Source organism: Poeciliopsis prolifica, unplaced genomic scaffold (assembly GCF_027474105.1).
Source record: "Poeciliopsis prolifica strain line A6 unplaced genomic scaffold, Auburn_PproV2 SCAFFOLD011, whole genome shotgun sequence".
Classification (NCBI taxonomy): domain Eukaryota; kingdom Metazoa; phylum Chordata; class Actinopteri; order Cyprinodontiformes; family Poeciliidae; genus Poeciliopsis; species Poeciliopsis prolifica.
Window position 1 is genome coordinate 2,086,887 of NW_026562386.1, and position 15,951 is coordinate 2,102,837.

Sequence of the window (15,951 nt, forward strand, 5' to 3'; positions counted from 1 at the left end):
GTATGCAAGAAGTCAGAGAAGGAATTGAAAAAAAAAATAGTTAAATATAATATTCTTGCAATCAACTTTCCCAAATGCAGACGTAGAATGAATACTAATGAACTTTACAGATGGAGCTGCTGGAAGAAATTAGGAATGGGGCAATTAAAGAATGCCTGAAGCAGCTGAACAGAGCACAAAGTATCCAGTCTTTCTAATTAAATGCTGTGGCAGAAACATGGCCTTTCACCTCCTCTTCCATTTCACTCCGCTCCCAAGTGGTAGTAAAGACGAGGGGTGCCTCACAAGTTTTATGCTAGTATTCTCCACTTGAAGGAAAAGCCAGTCTTATTCATGGATAGCAGATTTTATCAGCAGCGGAAGTCATGAAGTAAATAGATATTGCTGATTTTTCTCAGTCCAGCAGGATTAGCCCAGCCTAGTGCTGTGCACTTGATTCAAAAGTCAGCAGCTCTTCAATGAAGAAAAAAATTGCTTGATCTATGAGAGAACCTCAGCCATGCTACTGCAAATTTCCCTTTACAGCTGCTCAAAAATACCCATACAGATGAGCCATTTTTGTAGGACACTTGCATCCCTTTTTGATGTCAAGAAGGTTATTTCAGCAGCTCTAATATCCGTAGTACACACTATATACACTTTTGGCACAATTGCGTATACATGGCTGAGACACAGTGCTTGGTAAATGTAAGAGAACAGTACAGGGAAAGTTTCACAATCAGTTTCCACATGGATTTCTAAGGATGAGACAAAAAGGAGGAACAACTGTCAAAGGGAAGCTGTCTGGTAATGGTACGGAAGTTAATAAAATGAAACCAGGTAATGGAAATTGCTTTTAAACCACAAGCTACATTCCCCCTTAGATAGAGATTGCTTAGGCTAATAGAGTCTGACAGCCTATTCCACAGCAGTTCTTCACTTACAGGACATTCACCTATTCCACTGTCTCCTCCCAGCACCAGGAAAACCAAAGTAGAGGATAAAACATCACACAGATTAACTACTCCCTGTTATCGAGTTATATAAGTTCAAGTTGAACTAGATAGTGTGTAATAGAAGCACAATCCATGAACCCAAATTATTTTTTGTTTCAAAGGAAGCTGAAGGATGAAGTAAAACTTCAGCAACATGCATGTATTTACGGAGGAAGAGTCTTCCTTATACCCTGGCCAAATACTTTGACCAATAGTTTCAAATAAACTTACTCATCTTACAGATACTAAAACTTTCATACCTGTGACTAATCATCGTTAATCTTAAAACCCAAAGCAAACTAATCACTAATAATTTAGGATACCTGTGAGTTGCAATTCCGGGTCAATGTGTCTGTTCATAAGTGGACATAAATTTATAAAGACCTGACTTTTTCGGCATCCATTACTGTTTCTTCTTGAGTCTCTTAGACAAAATGTTTCTACTATATCCGGTACATTAAAGTCATACTAAACTTTTATTGTTACAACTATCTGTATGTTTTTTAGGTTTATCATCGTAATTCTACTGATTGTAACTACTCAAAATGTATTAATATATTTGTATTTGCTAAGTAAAAGCCTCTACCCCATGAGACATGCTCTTTAAGGAATCTTATGGTCTCATTTAAAAGTTGAAAATGACTAAAAGATGGCAAATCCATTTGGAAATCATGATTTCAACTCACAGTCAGGCCTGTCACAATAACAAATCTTGCTCAACGATAAATTGTCCCACAAGTTTTTACGATACACAATATTATTGTTGTTTTGAGACCATTTTCAAGTCGTATAATGGTAATGGCATAAGAATGCAAGAACACATTTGAAAAGATCGTTAAGTTTTAAATTCCAGTGAGCATTTACATTTTAGCTGTAAAACATTTTAAATACAAAAAATAAATAAACAAAACAAATAAGTTGAGTTATGAAGGCTATGTAAACAAAATTGTCCTTCAAAAAAGGGTTAGTTGAGACCAATGCACCAGACTGAAGTCTTTGTAATCCAGTTTTTTGTACAATGAGAGAAAAAAAAAATTATAAAATCACGCAAAGGGAAAATATTAAGCTCATTTTAATTTGTCATGCGATTAAGTGATTTGCTTATTGCGACAAGCCTACTTGAAAAAAACACTGCAGATATCCGTTGTGACACAATATGTCAGAGTGGCACTAGATAATCAAATCAGATATTCATTCAGACCTTAGGTGATCCATTTAACATGACGACGACTATTTTTAGACTATTTATAATTGGGATTTACCTAATTTTTAATGAACTTTCTTAGGGTTAATTGCATTGGCACTGTAGCATGATAGAATAAGGACAACTAAGTTAGGAACAAAAAAAGTCCTGAAGTGATTTGAAAATTTTAACTAATTACTAAAGACGAGAAATGAAGATTACAGGACAGAGATGGGTCGTCTGTGGTCCTCGCTTGTTGTGTGTGGAACTGACCTACACAACAATTACATGTGAATTCCTCTGGAGAAGCTGGACATTTGTATTTGTTTTGTTCTTATTTGACTTGCACATGAATATCAAAATTGTGATGTCATATTTACATAAACTGTATTTAGTCATTCAGGAGAGTGAAAATGTGCCAGGTTCTGGACATGGAGAAGTTTCCTCACAGGGTAATACAATGTACACAGGGTGCAGTGATAAAACAAACTCGGAAATGAAATTCTCAATTTCATCCCTGCTGTTGTGTTCCTGATATTTTTTCTGTATCCATTTAGATTTTTATTGTATTTATGTACACAGGTTGCTGTATATTTTCTATTCTACAAGCAATACCAATACATTAACATGTTTCTCATACAAGGAGATTGAGAAACACGCTTTCTTGGACTTCTACTCACACCCTTACATGATTCTATGTTCATGTTAAAGTCCAAGTCTTCCAGTTGTTTAACATCGCGCGCATGAATATATAAAATTTAAAGCGTTTTCGCTGGGCTCTTCTGCCCCTGGTTGACCCATACTCAACTAAACCAAGCCTTCAGAAAAAGGTGCTCTGTTTAATCTGACTTCATTTTATGCCTCTTTAACCATGACCAATGTATTTAAATGGCTGTTTCTTCAACAGATCCTCAGTTCAAATTATTCCTAACTGGAAATTTGTAGGAGTGGTATTAAATATCCTTCAGGCCGGGATGCCTAAAGAGAACATAGGAACATCAAAAGGCCAAACACATCAAAAACTAAAACTAATGATCTTAGCCCACCTGTGGGGATAAGGAGGGTTTCAACTCTGTCCAATAACCCGCTGGCGATAAAACACCTCGTTTCTTTAAATGGGGATTTGACCATTCGACCATCCTGCTACTGCTAACTTTAGAAATGATTTAATATGAAATACATAATGTATATTTCCCAATAACTGAAACCAATGGGAAGTAGTTGCGGCGAATATGAGCTATCTTATCTGGCATATCTACACCGGTCTTTGGAACTATCGTCTACAATATAAGCTGAATTAATAGGAAAGCTTTCATTTTCCCAATTTGATATACACTCTGACATAAAGGGTTTTTTTCCCCAACATTTCCTCAGAAATATTTTTATTTTGATCTGCAGATTCACTAACTAAAGAAAGACTGAAACCTCCCAGAGGCTAAATCACCAAAAACAGATAAGGTAATAGGATTAACCTTACGATGTGCATGGATCTTAATCAAACATTGTAAATCAAGGACTAGAAGGCCACTGATAAAATCAAGGCAGATGTGTTAAATGGACCTATTATTTTTGAATGAGATGATGAAATTATGACTTCTTTCTTCCTCATACTTTTTGTCTTCAAAACATAGGATCTTTCTCTAGCAACAACACACACGACCAAAACTAGTTTTCCTTTGTTTCAAAATCAGAGCATGTTGTAAAGCTGAATGTTTTTGAGGAATTATCAGAAAAAAAAATTGTGAACTGCCACTTGTTGAAGTATTTTTTGTCATTATGTAAACATTTTTTCTCTACATAATAAACAAATATCAAATTATAAAAGATTTAAAAATGAGATCACTTGCATGTATGAAATCATAACTTTTAAAATGTGAGGGTCTAAGCTTCAGGCAGTTGTTTTAAACCATGACATTACAAAGAGACCGTGGGGAAAATACTTTGGTTCTGTGTGTTAATATTTAGCATAGCGATCTTTCACAGAGACCAATTAAACATATTCTAACTTCAACTCAGATGGGAAATATCTCTATGGGATTTCTTTCTTCCTTTTATATTTGTTTCAGAGCTTGATTTTCATATTCGTGAGTTTGGTCACTTTGCTCTGAAGCCATTTTTTTTATAGCTATATGGCGATAACTGCTTTACTCTGGCATACGGAATGCTCATAGTGCCTTCAGCAGGAAGTTGTCTCACACTTTTATAAAAATATTATTTTTTTGAACACTCAGACTGTGCATAATGATTTGGAATTTGATCCCCAGCTGGTTAGATGATAATTAAGAAAGGGATGGTGACATCATAGAAGAAGTAACACTATCCTTTCATACCAGCAGGTTTTTTTGGACTTAAGGTAGATTTGGGTTCTTTCAATAACAAAATTGGTAACACTTTATTTGACAGGTTGTGAATGAGACTGTCATGACACCGTCATAAACATCACATAAGCCCCGTCATGAACATGAGCGAGTCTTCATGAATGTTTATGACTGTTGTCATAAAGTGTCATGTGGTAAATCATGACACTTTTAATACAAAGTTGACATTATTCAAAATGTCTGTCATGACAACTTGACATTTACCAAGAAATCATGATCTGACATAAATTAGTTCTAAAAGTATTACTGATGAAACTTTAGCTTTAATAACGTAAAGCTACATAATTTTTAAAGTTTACTTTAACCTTCATGAAATGTGTTGATGTTTTGAGTTTCTGCTCTTGTTAGATGGACAAGATTAGCTTCTCAAACTAAAGACGTTCAGAAAGGGAGAATACTGACTGCGGCTGGGTTTTGGACGGCAGTTTCTTTACAAGTTATTTTCTTTTCATGTGTCGGTATCGGCACCTGTTTTACTTTTCAATGATTTATCACAGCTATGTCTCCCCACATATCCAACAGGAATATTTTTAGCAGACTATCTAGCACCCAGAAGCTGATGCAATAAGATGGAAAGATTCTCCTAAACTGGATACATAATAAAATAAAATAATTTTAAAATATTCTTGCAACTTTAATTCTCATAGTAAAAGACAATAATTACAACTAATTTCTGCAAGGCTTTGATCAGGATTTAAAAACAAGACTTCATTTCACAATCATCAGTAGCAAGCACAGATATGCAAAACTGAAGTGAGTTTCCCCTGAAGAAAGTATTTTTTTTTTCCTTTTGGCCGGGCCTGGGTGAATGTTAACCTGTTAGGTTTAACTGAGAACAGCTGTCTTTGAGCCCCGAAGAGCTCGACATTCCCCCATCAGAAGAATAAGGCCCCAGTCCTGTTAGCCACATGCCACATGTATTTGATTTTCAACATCTGCTGGCTTCATAGTTCTGTGTTTACCATTCCCACTGCACATTCTTCACAAATTCAGTAGCTTCCTTTGCCTACATTTGTAAATGTTGTTGATTGTGGAAACCGTCCATGTTTACTTTGAATCCCAAGCCAGCTCTAATTACCTGCAGCTGCTCACTGCTTTAGTCCACTACATCCTTCAAACCCAAGGTAAGTATTTTCTCTCTCAATTATGTATTTATATAAACCTGAATGTGGAGTGTTAAAACAAGCATTTGAAACATGGAACAGAAATCTATTGATAGTACTTTAATTGCATGTTTTAAATTTTTGTGTGTGTGTGCTAAATTCCAAATAAACTTGATAAAATAAACCCTTGTCACAGCTACCATTCTTTTTCTGTCATTACTGTTCCTTATGTAAAAATATCTACATTTCACTGCAATTGTTGGTCTGCAGAAACAGTTATTTATCTTTCCTCAGATGTCTTTGATATCTGCTGGCATAGAAGGAACAGAGATGGGAGGAAGAGAAGGAAGTGAAATATTCAAGCAGCAGTCATCTGCTCTTTGCCTCAGGACTTAGTCTGCTCTCACCTACACTTTTTGGCGGCAACGTAACAACAAATTTTACACCGTCTGGGACACAAATTGGCATTCTGGACTCTGGTTATTCCTCAAGTATAATCTAATTATAAAACACTGCCAGTGGGTTAGAAATCAGAGCATTAAAAAGTTTGACAGGCAGACATAAAAGTGAAATTTCATAACAGAGAGAGAGCAAGAGTAAAACTTCAGAGCATTTGCTGGGAGAGGTTTGGGATAACTGAATTACTCCAGCTTACATGCTCTGTGGTGACTTATATGTACAATATTAGGTGCTGTAATAAGATTTACTATATTTAAGGCTTTGAAGTCCATCCAAAGATTTTGGGACAGGCATTAGATGTCATGCTACAGAGGGTTGGATGAGCTGGTAGCATAGAGTGCATAAATGCGCTTTAATTTTTTCAGGATATATCGACTGCTTTCTGGTGACAATGTTTTAAAATTTTTTGGTAAAAAGACATTTGGGTCTTCATACTATACATCAGATTAAAACCAAAAGCTAGTTTTACAGTCTAACATTAGTATGCAGAGCAGAGCAGGATTAAAAACAGGAGTAAAACCCGCATCTACTGAAATAAATTAGATTGTTAATTATTGTACTTTGGGCCTAGCAGTGAATTCACTTGAGTAAAGTCACTTTCCATAGAAAACATTTATTAAAAAGACCTGTTAGAGACTTTTGTATTTGCAGATGTAAAAAAAGAAAAAAAAAAAAGTTAAATTAAATAGGTAGTCAAGAGCAGAGAAGAGATTAAAGCTGAACACACAAAATTTAGGTGTTTCATCACCTTATTTGCATAATTTGATGTGTGCATGTTGCTGAAATATTGTGCCATAAGAAGGAATAAGAAAAAGGTATAGCCAAGAGTAAAAATATAACAATTTCACCAAGGATAAAGCTTTTTTTATTATTATTTTTCTTTTGCTGAATCTGGACTTCAGACCTTTAATTTTAACTTACAGCAGACATTTTTGGTTACTTATTTTTGTTGTTTTTACATTTAATGATAAAGTTTTCTTGAGTTCAGAAGATGACAACATCAGCAACCCAGCCTGCAGCACTTAGTGTTGCAGTTTAGACTCAGCGGGAGAAAAGGTAAGCTTTGCTGGTAAGATTGCAGCTGGGAGGGCTGGTAGTGAAAGGACTGGCAGGCCTGTGAATGCTTTGGGATGAGGAAAGGCCCAGTGGAAGTACTCCCTGCAGGTTGGAGTCTCTTACAATCTTCAACAACTCCTTATAGACAAATTACAGTGACAATTGTGTGCAAATCGCAAGACCATCGCTGGCTGACACTAGAGTGCTATAAACTACAGCAATCACCTAGAAAATGCAGAAACTATTAGATTATAGTATCATGACATCCATGTGTGACAGACAGCTGTGCAAAAATAATGAGCACAAAACTCAAGAGAAAAACTAAAAGCATTTACTGAGGTCACTAAAACACCAAGGCAGTAAATCTACCTAATCAGACAGCATGATACCGAAGCTGTCGTCATAAAAAAGTAAATACACCATACACTTTTGGAAGACAAACGTTAACTCTTGGATTTTCTGCTGACACACGTGTAGCTTGCAAAATAACACTATAAATACATTTCTAGTCCACTGATATAGTTTGCTTTTGTTCATGACTAAAAGATAAACACTTATTTTAGAAGATTGTTGCTGACCTATTTATAAGGAGAGAAAAACATAAAAACATTTCCTGTTAAGAGAAAGAGAAGTAACATAATATGAAAGAAACAGAAAGGTGATGAAGTGGCAGACTTGTAGCTTAATTGTAGCCTGTACCGTGAATAATGACGTCAGCTTTCTGCGTCATTTTAGAATTGTAGTTTGTCTGTAGTTGAAGCAATGAGAGCGGAAGAGCCTCGTTTGGATCAGCATTTCTCTGTTCGCAGTGGACGGTGGTTGTTTGCAGCTTCCGGTAACCTTCATAGCATCAAACTAGCACGTTGCGTACCGGTATGTCATGACAACTCAATACCACGTCTTTATCGCTCTGTATCAGCGCAGCTACGGGCAGACTCGTCGCCATAGCAAGAACGCCACAAAAAAAAAAAACACTCAAATATTTCCCACACAAAGAGCAGAACATGCAGTCTGATGCAGTAGTATGGTTTTAGGCTGAATGGTTTTGTGATTATTAATAAATGATTGCTGTGGTAAAAGGAGAAAATACAAATATATCGCTGCACTTGACTTTACTGTATGGCTAGCTCCATGGCTAGCTCGCTGTTACTGTCTCTTGCTCTGCAGCTGTGGAGTCACAATGTCTGGGATCATGAGCGCCCCCTGCCATGATGCAAGAGAACTGCCCGTCCAGCTCGAATCGGTTCTTTCTGAACCCCCTTCAGTATAGAGGAGTATTTAAATAGGAAATTGCGAAAATTAAGCGATTTTGAAGAAACAAAATAATCAAAATTAGTTAAGCTAAATGAAAAATAAATGCTTCATAGCACAAACCACAAATATAGCAATATAAATTATTTTATTATTGTATATTATTTTTCCATGGCATGATGACACTTGCCTCCCCTGACCGCACATCACTGGTCATAACCAAATGTTAGCGATTGGGTAAAATTTAAAACTTCAACTTGATGCCTCCAGCAAGCAATCGTTTCTCTATAGCCGAGGATCCAGACGAAATAGCGTAGAACAAGGCTGGGTTTCACCAAAATAGCTTAATTGTGTTACTGATATGATTTTCAATATCAGCTTGTAATTCCAGATATTTTGTTATAGTTTTATTTGTGTAGTAATCTGTAATTCTGTGAAAAGTTTTACCTGAGATCAAGTATTTCAGTAGGCCTATATAAAAAAAAAACTTGCTTATTAAAATTGACTGAAATCTGTCTTCTTGAAGTCATGACTGCAGACTGTCTTGTCTGTGAATTTAGTTTATGTTCTCAGTACTTACGACTCACCAAAGCGACCAAAACTCAACCAAATATAATCATTTCTGTTTTCTTTGCCACAGCAGCAACAATGAGCCCATTCAATCCACAGAACACAGTGACTGAATATAACTGGGGGAAAAAAATGAATGAAAATGTGTCTCCGTTTACCCTGAATCGATATCTTGCAGACAATGCATCCCTTTCTTCTTTTCATAATTTTACATGGTAAATTTCCTGAAACACTAATGAGAAAGAATGGAAGAAAAGCGAAGCATGAAATAGCTTGTGGGTTTTGTCTCCTTCCTATTCTCCTCGCTCCGTGCTAGAAGATGGTATTTTTATTATTAATTTTATTTAATTATACCACGAAGCTCTATTTTTTTTTTTCTTTTAGACTCTCCCTGTGCCGTACTCCTGCTGCGTGAGTTTGTAATTTAATAAAGCTTCGTTTAAAAGAGAAGTTGATTAAAAAATTAAGCTCTGGTGATCACCACACCTTCAGCCCTCCCCAATTTAGGGAAAAGACCTGATATTTCCCATTATTAAAATGTCGGGCAGAAATTATCACCGCAGGACAAGTTAATGCTTTCAATACAATCATGTGACAATGACAGCAAAGCCCACTGAAGAGAGAGTGTCCCACTAAAACATTCAAAAAGATAGGAGATTAAACCATTTCCCTGAAGGTCAACCAGTTTTTTTCACCCACTCCCATCATGCCTGTCAACCAAGAGTTACTTTTATACGCAATTCCTTCTGCTTTTTCTGACAGCAGGTGACTGCCAAAAGTTGTCTTACATAGCTGTACAGGAGATTTTTTATACTTCTGCATTCTCATAGTGAATGATGACACAGTTTGCAATACTGGATGGAGATGAAGGGAAAAAGTCCAAGCAGCATACTGTCCTTTCCTTGGTTTCTCTGCAGAAAATTGCACCAACCGCCTTATAACTTCTATTTGGACAAACTCTTTGAAATACAATCTCCTTAAGTTTTCCCATCTGTTCACCACACTGTACACATGCACATAAATTTGTGCACAAAATGTGCAAGCTGTCAATTTTTATTTAAGGAGAAAATATATAAAAATAAATTTAATCTCCACACTGAAGCTTAAAGAGAAATACATTCTCGCTGCTGGAGAAACCTAATCCACACAATTAAAGTTGGAAAATTATACCCTGGATCTAATGGCAGTTTTGAAGCATAAGTTATTGATTTGGAAATGAAAACCTGTACTCTTCAAGGTTAAATCCAGTCCACCCTCATTATTACTCTGTCCTTGAGAGGCCCGCACCAGGGCTGCGGCAAAGAATCGAGAGGACTGCTTTAATGAAGGTGAATTTAATGGGATTTAATGTTGCTGGGGGCAATGGAGCAGCTGAGATATGGTTTTAACAAAGAGCAAGGGACCACAAGTAAAGGCAGGGGAGCAGCCATTTTCCCTTTCTTTTTATTTATTTCACATTTGGCTGAGCAGAGTAAAAGCACCACATTCTCTCCTCCAAGAGTCACTGCTTTCATTCCTGCAATCATCACAACCAAGGCCTCAAGCTCACAATCATAGCATTTACACTTACTGCAATAGAAACACCCAACTTAATTGGTAGCTTCATGGTGTTCAGGTCAGTGGCAAAAAAAAAAATATGACCTTTAAAAAATAAATGAGGGTCAAATATTGGGCCATCAGAACTGAAATGTGTGTTTTATCTTTGCAGAAGTAAAAGAGAAATGTTACAGACTGTGTACAGAGTACTGTCATTCAAGATAAATATCATGATGTACTCTACACTCTGCTTCATACTTAAAAAGATCCTAAAGAAATCTGGCATGAGAGGAGACTCAGTACTGCAGCAAGGCCTGCCTTCAACAGATTTGGACTTTCTGTACTTCAACAGTTTTTGTACAGTCCACTTTAAAATGTCCTAGAACCATTGATCCAGTCAAAACAGCTCTTATGCCAGCATCTGGTGGCCTGGAATGTAAAAAGTATGAGAAGCATATTTTTAGGGCAGCAGCTGTTAATTATTTTTGCCTACTCCATCAAATAATCATTCACTTAGCAGAAAAATGAAACATACAAATGCTACTCCAACCACACTTTTTTTGAAAAGCTTTTCTTGTCCCTGTCCCCCTGTCAAAAATGTGAATCCTCAACATTCAGTCAACTTGGTAATTTATTTTTTATATATCAGAAACAATTTCCAAAATATTTCTGTTAACACTCATCTCAACCTTTTAAGAGATGAGCTGTCAGGACCTCTGCAGCACCACAATAAACGCTTTTCTCTGTTTCCACACTATGCTGCAGTTTAGATCAGTGTAAAGAAAGAATAACCTTAAACTTTAATTTTCAAGCACATGTTTTGTTGATAGCCTAAAACTTTTGAATATGTTCTTAATAAAGCATTTCTTCAGAACTAAATCAAATAGGTGAGTGCCTCAGATAGTTTAGACTGAAAATGTGAAAATCCACCGTCTCATAAAACTAGACCAAATTGTCTGTAATTATTATTGTAAAGACCATTTAATCTGTGACACAAATTATTATAAGTCGTATTTTGACCCTGTCTGTACTTGAGATTCAGCATCATTTTTCAGAAAAACGCCTGCACCACTGAGTCCAAAACTGAAGCCTGATTGTGTCAGCAGGTAATGACTTTTCAAGAATCCCCAAAGTTGTTGTTGCCGAGTTTACTGTAGCGTATCAAAACTGGTCTGTTTCTTAGGTTTTCTCCGTATCATGTTCCATCTCCTTCAATTACACTCAACGTACACAGAAGCATGCAGGGTGACACATGGGTCCTAGAAGAAACCTGATCGCTGAACAATATGAAGTTATGCAAAGAATAAATCATAAAGGCAAGTGATTTTCGATCACATATTCTAAAATTAATCAAATGAGTCATAAGAAGTGCTGACGTTTTAGCACTTCTTATGATCTTGCTAAGCTGATACGATCAAGTTGTTTGTCTGAAAGCCAGATCAAAACTGTGAAAATTTCTTAAAAAGAAGAGACTGGCAAACTTTTTTATCTACTTTTATAAATACTAATTAACTAATAAACACCATTAATCAGTAATGGTGTTTGGTTTTTCATTAGTTAAGACAATTAAAAGCTTGAGAAAATTACCAATTTTAAAAATGGCCCTATCATGGTATTTTATTGAGATTATATCAAAATGTTTAGCTTGTGGACATTTTGGTGACTTTGAGAAGTCAAACATGATGTGTTAGTAAAGCAACAGAACCCTCTTCTATTTGGCGTCGTCAACTTTTGATTGATGACGCTCAATCAGTTCAGACATCTTCTGCACAGGAACAGAGTTCACACTTAGACCTAACCTTAGAATTGGCCAACTGGGTCAGGAAGAACTAATTGAACTTCCAAGACATTGCTGCGTCAGATGTCCTCTTATCTGACGCTGCATTAAACTAGGCTGTATTTATGTAAACCTGCATGAATCAAGTTTCTTTGGAGGTATGCAGAAACTGTTTTGGGGCTTTTCTTTTCAAAAGTGTGGCTAACAGAACCACTGTTTGAGTTCTAAAGTCAGGAAAGATGGAGGTGAAAACGACATGGGAAAAAATGCAAGTCAGTTCTGCGAAAGTTACCCATGTGAGCAACAAATGACAGCTCTCAGCAGGTGAAAGTCCAAAGAAAAACATGGATAAATTACACAAAATTAATGTATTGTGGTATAATTAATGAACCAAAGGGGAAACTTAAATACGGAAGAAAAACTTAAACCAATAAGCAAATCCCATTTTCTCTCCATGATTCTAAGATCATGGAGATTTGCAGGTACCCCTGTAAACCTGCTCCACCCCTTTTCCACTACCTTGTTCAGCCAAAGAACTGGAGCAGCTGGCAGTGCGGTAGCTCAGAAAACAAGTTTAAATCAAGCCAAACACCCGTAAGAGTGCAAACTAAAATATGTGCACTTACTTTAGGATACACTATCATATGATTTTGTAAATTAATTTTTTTTTACCAAAAATAGTCTTATTACTTGTAAATCAAATCCAACATTTAAAGAAACCAAAATAAAGATAATGAAATAAAAAGTTGTCTATTGTAGCTGCATAATAATTAATAGATATTACCCGATTTGTATGGATGTAACTGCAGCTGTCACAGCAATCCAGGAATCTCTCCTGATTGACTATAATTGCTTCCAAATCTCAGTTTCAATTCCCCTCTTCAGTTAAGATAAATTTAGGAATTTTTAGGTCTTCTGGGGGACTGATAAACACCTACAATATTTTTATATTACATGAATAATGTACATGTGTACATTTGCTGGGTAAGTCCATGTAATAATGACCTCAATATTGTGTGTGGCGCCGTCTTGACACGGTTGAGAATAAGTCACTTGGCTCTGTTGTTAACTGTGTGGAGATCTCATCAGCACAGAACCCCATTTGTCTCACGTAGTTTGATCTTTCAGCTTTTTTAAAGTTAATGGAAACAAGATGTGCTTTCTGTTTCTAACATTTAAAGTTCTGCTTCTTCTATAACGCCAGAAACTTGACAGGTTTAAACTTGTTTTGAAATTTTGTCTTTCTTCATTTTCCTCTTCCTCTTGGGGCACAAAAAACGCCTGTAAGGATGAATCTGGAAAGGAAGCGCCATGATTTCATGCATGAAGTTTTTCTTTTTTTTCTTTTTTTTTGTATTATGTAGTGTCTCTTAGAAACCCACAGCAGTTTCATAGATAAATGTTGCTCTGCCTCCATCTTTATTTCTTGTCAAGAAAAGGATGCTTAATTCCTTTTAAAAAAAAGCACTTTTTTTTCTGTCTCTGAGGAAGAAATGAATTTACCTGAGGAAAAGGTTAGGATCCCATGCCCCCTAATAGATATGTTTCATCTTTTGACTGGAATATCTTTAGTCAGACGCTTCATGCAGCCATCTACGAGTCTCTGACATCGTTCTGAAATACGTTTTTTCCCCTCTCCTCACTATCAGCTCTGGCGGTTTCTTACATGTACAGCTGGTTTCAAGCCACCCTGAAGCATCTCATTGAGATTAAGATCTAGGCTTTGACTTGACCCTATGATATTCTATTTTTCAGTTCTCAGCCAGTCCTTGGTGAATTTACTGGTATGTTTTGGATCTTTGTCAAGTTGCAGGATCCAGTTCAGTTACGGCTCAATTTCGTTTTCTCACATTTTCCTTAAGCAACCAATGATACAGAGTAGAATTTGTGTTGGATTTTATGATAGTGAGCTGTATTGTTTAAAATTAAAATAAAATTTATATTATTGTATTATGAAAGGCAGAAGTAGACAATTATTGGCTTAACGGGTATTGTTAAACATGTCTTGAGAATTTGGAAATCTTTGGTTTTGATTTTATTTTTCGCGTAAAGACAACCTTAGATTGAGACAAACAGCATTATAAAGATTGATGAGACTTAGACTGAAAATCACATATTTGCATATGACAGTTTTTTCATAAGAGTTTGGATTTCTATGTATTTGTGAGATTCTAGCTATTCTCCCAAAAAGCATTGCTGCAACTTTTTGTCAATTTTTTTGTCAGAACCAGCTACTGGTATCTTCCCCAAATTGGCCGTTCTCCATGAACTGCCCCTGCCTCAATCGGGTAACAGCGGCCCTTTTTCCCTTTTCTTTTCAAAACTACTAAGAAGAAACATTGACATGTGATAGACAGGAAAGCTAACCCCAAGTAGCTCAATAAAGACTCATGACACACAGTGAAGGACAATAAACCAAGGTTATTAGTGTTTGTTTACGACACAAAATTAGTTTCCTACCCAGATGAAGAAATCACAGTGCAAGGTGGATATCCACTGCAGTCATGATCAAGATGAGGCCCTATGAAAAGTGTACTTTTGTTTACTTGTCGTTTGAGCCTCAAGAAACTCATGGCATTTTTCATTAGTATGAAAAAAAAGAATACAGAACCACGTACGACTCTAATCACCACTGGCTTTGGGGTAGGTATATGTTTAAAATAGATATACTGTTATTTTCTGAGAAATCTTGTAACTTCCAAGAAGAAACTCTTTCCAGATTTTCTTCCTTTTCAGAAAAATGTCTTTTTAATTTATAAGTGGACTTTGGGAACCTTGTCAGTGCGAGTTAAGTTTTTGGAAATTGCTAAAAAGCTGTGATAGCTGTAAAACAAGCCCCGCTGTTCACACATCTGCATTTTCCATTTAATCTTTGACTTTCATTGGTGCAGTCTGTAATCCCTCAAATGTGACTAATGGGAAACATTAAGCACAGGTTTGGGAACAAGTGGATTTAATTATAAGACTGGCTCACAAAAGAGCATGGAAAAAGAACGTTTTTTAAATCATTCTTCACAGTGCTCTGTTTTCCTTTTGCTGGCAGCTGAGCACAGATCCACACATTAAAAATGCATCAAGCAGGAAAAAATTATCTAGATTTCTCCACGGTGTACCCATCCAACAGTCGTAACTGAGCATTTAAAGTCAGAAACAACAATAAGGTCGTAAACTAAAACCTAAAGCATTTTTCCACATTCATATTTTCATAAGGAGTTAAAAATCGTTTATTCCAGCAGTCAACTCAACCTACATCTTAACTTACCTAATTAACAGAGTCAGCCAAAGGGAAACGCATAGTTAGGGGCCATAAATTATCAGGGCCTCCAAAAACCTAAAGCTCTACTTAGGTCTAGATTTGTTCATAGAGAGTGAGCATTCGTAATACATTTGCCAAAGACTGAAACTGATTAAAATTAAAATGTTTAAAATTTAAAATGCCTCATAGATGTGTGTTGTACATGTGGAAAGAACTTGTTTTTAGGTCAGCTAGGTAATATATTGAATTTCATCCGTTTTTATTTATTTATTGTAATAGTGATGAAAGAAAACTGGAAGTTGTGAATCCAACTATAAATCTATATAAATTTGTATCCCCAAAAGAAACTTGTGTGGGCACCAAAATTGGTTTTACGTCTTGGGCACCCATCCTTGTAAATCGAACCCT

General features: G+C 36.1%; 1 long non-coding RNA gene across 1 annotated transcript; it reads left to right on the top strand.

The window, feature by feature from the left end:
* The first annotated feature begins 7,936 nt into the window (after positions 1-7,936).
* Positions 7,937-11,820, top strand: LOC129363966 (uncharacterized). The gene is made up of 3 exons (XR_008606370.1): positions 7,937-8,026; positions 11,566-11,616; positions 11,694-11,820. It is a non-coding gene; the product is annotated as an uncharacterized LOC129363966 (long non-coding RNA).
* The last annotated feature ends 4,131 nt before the right edge of the window (positions 11,821-15,951 follow it).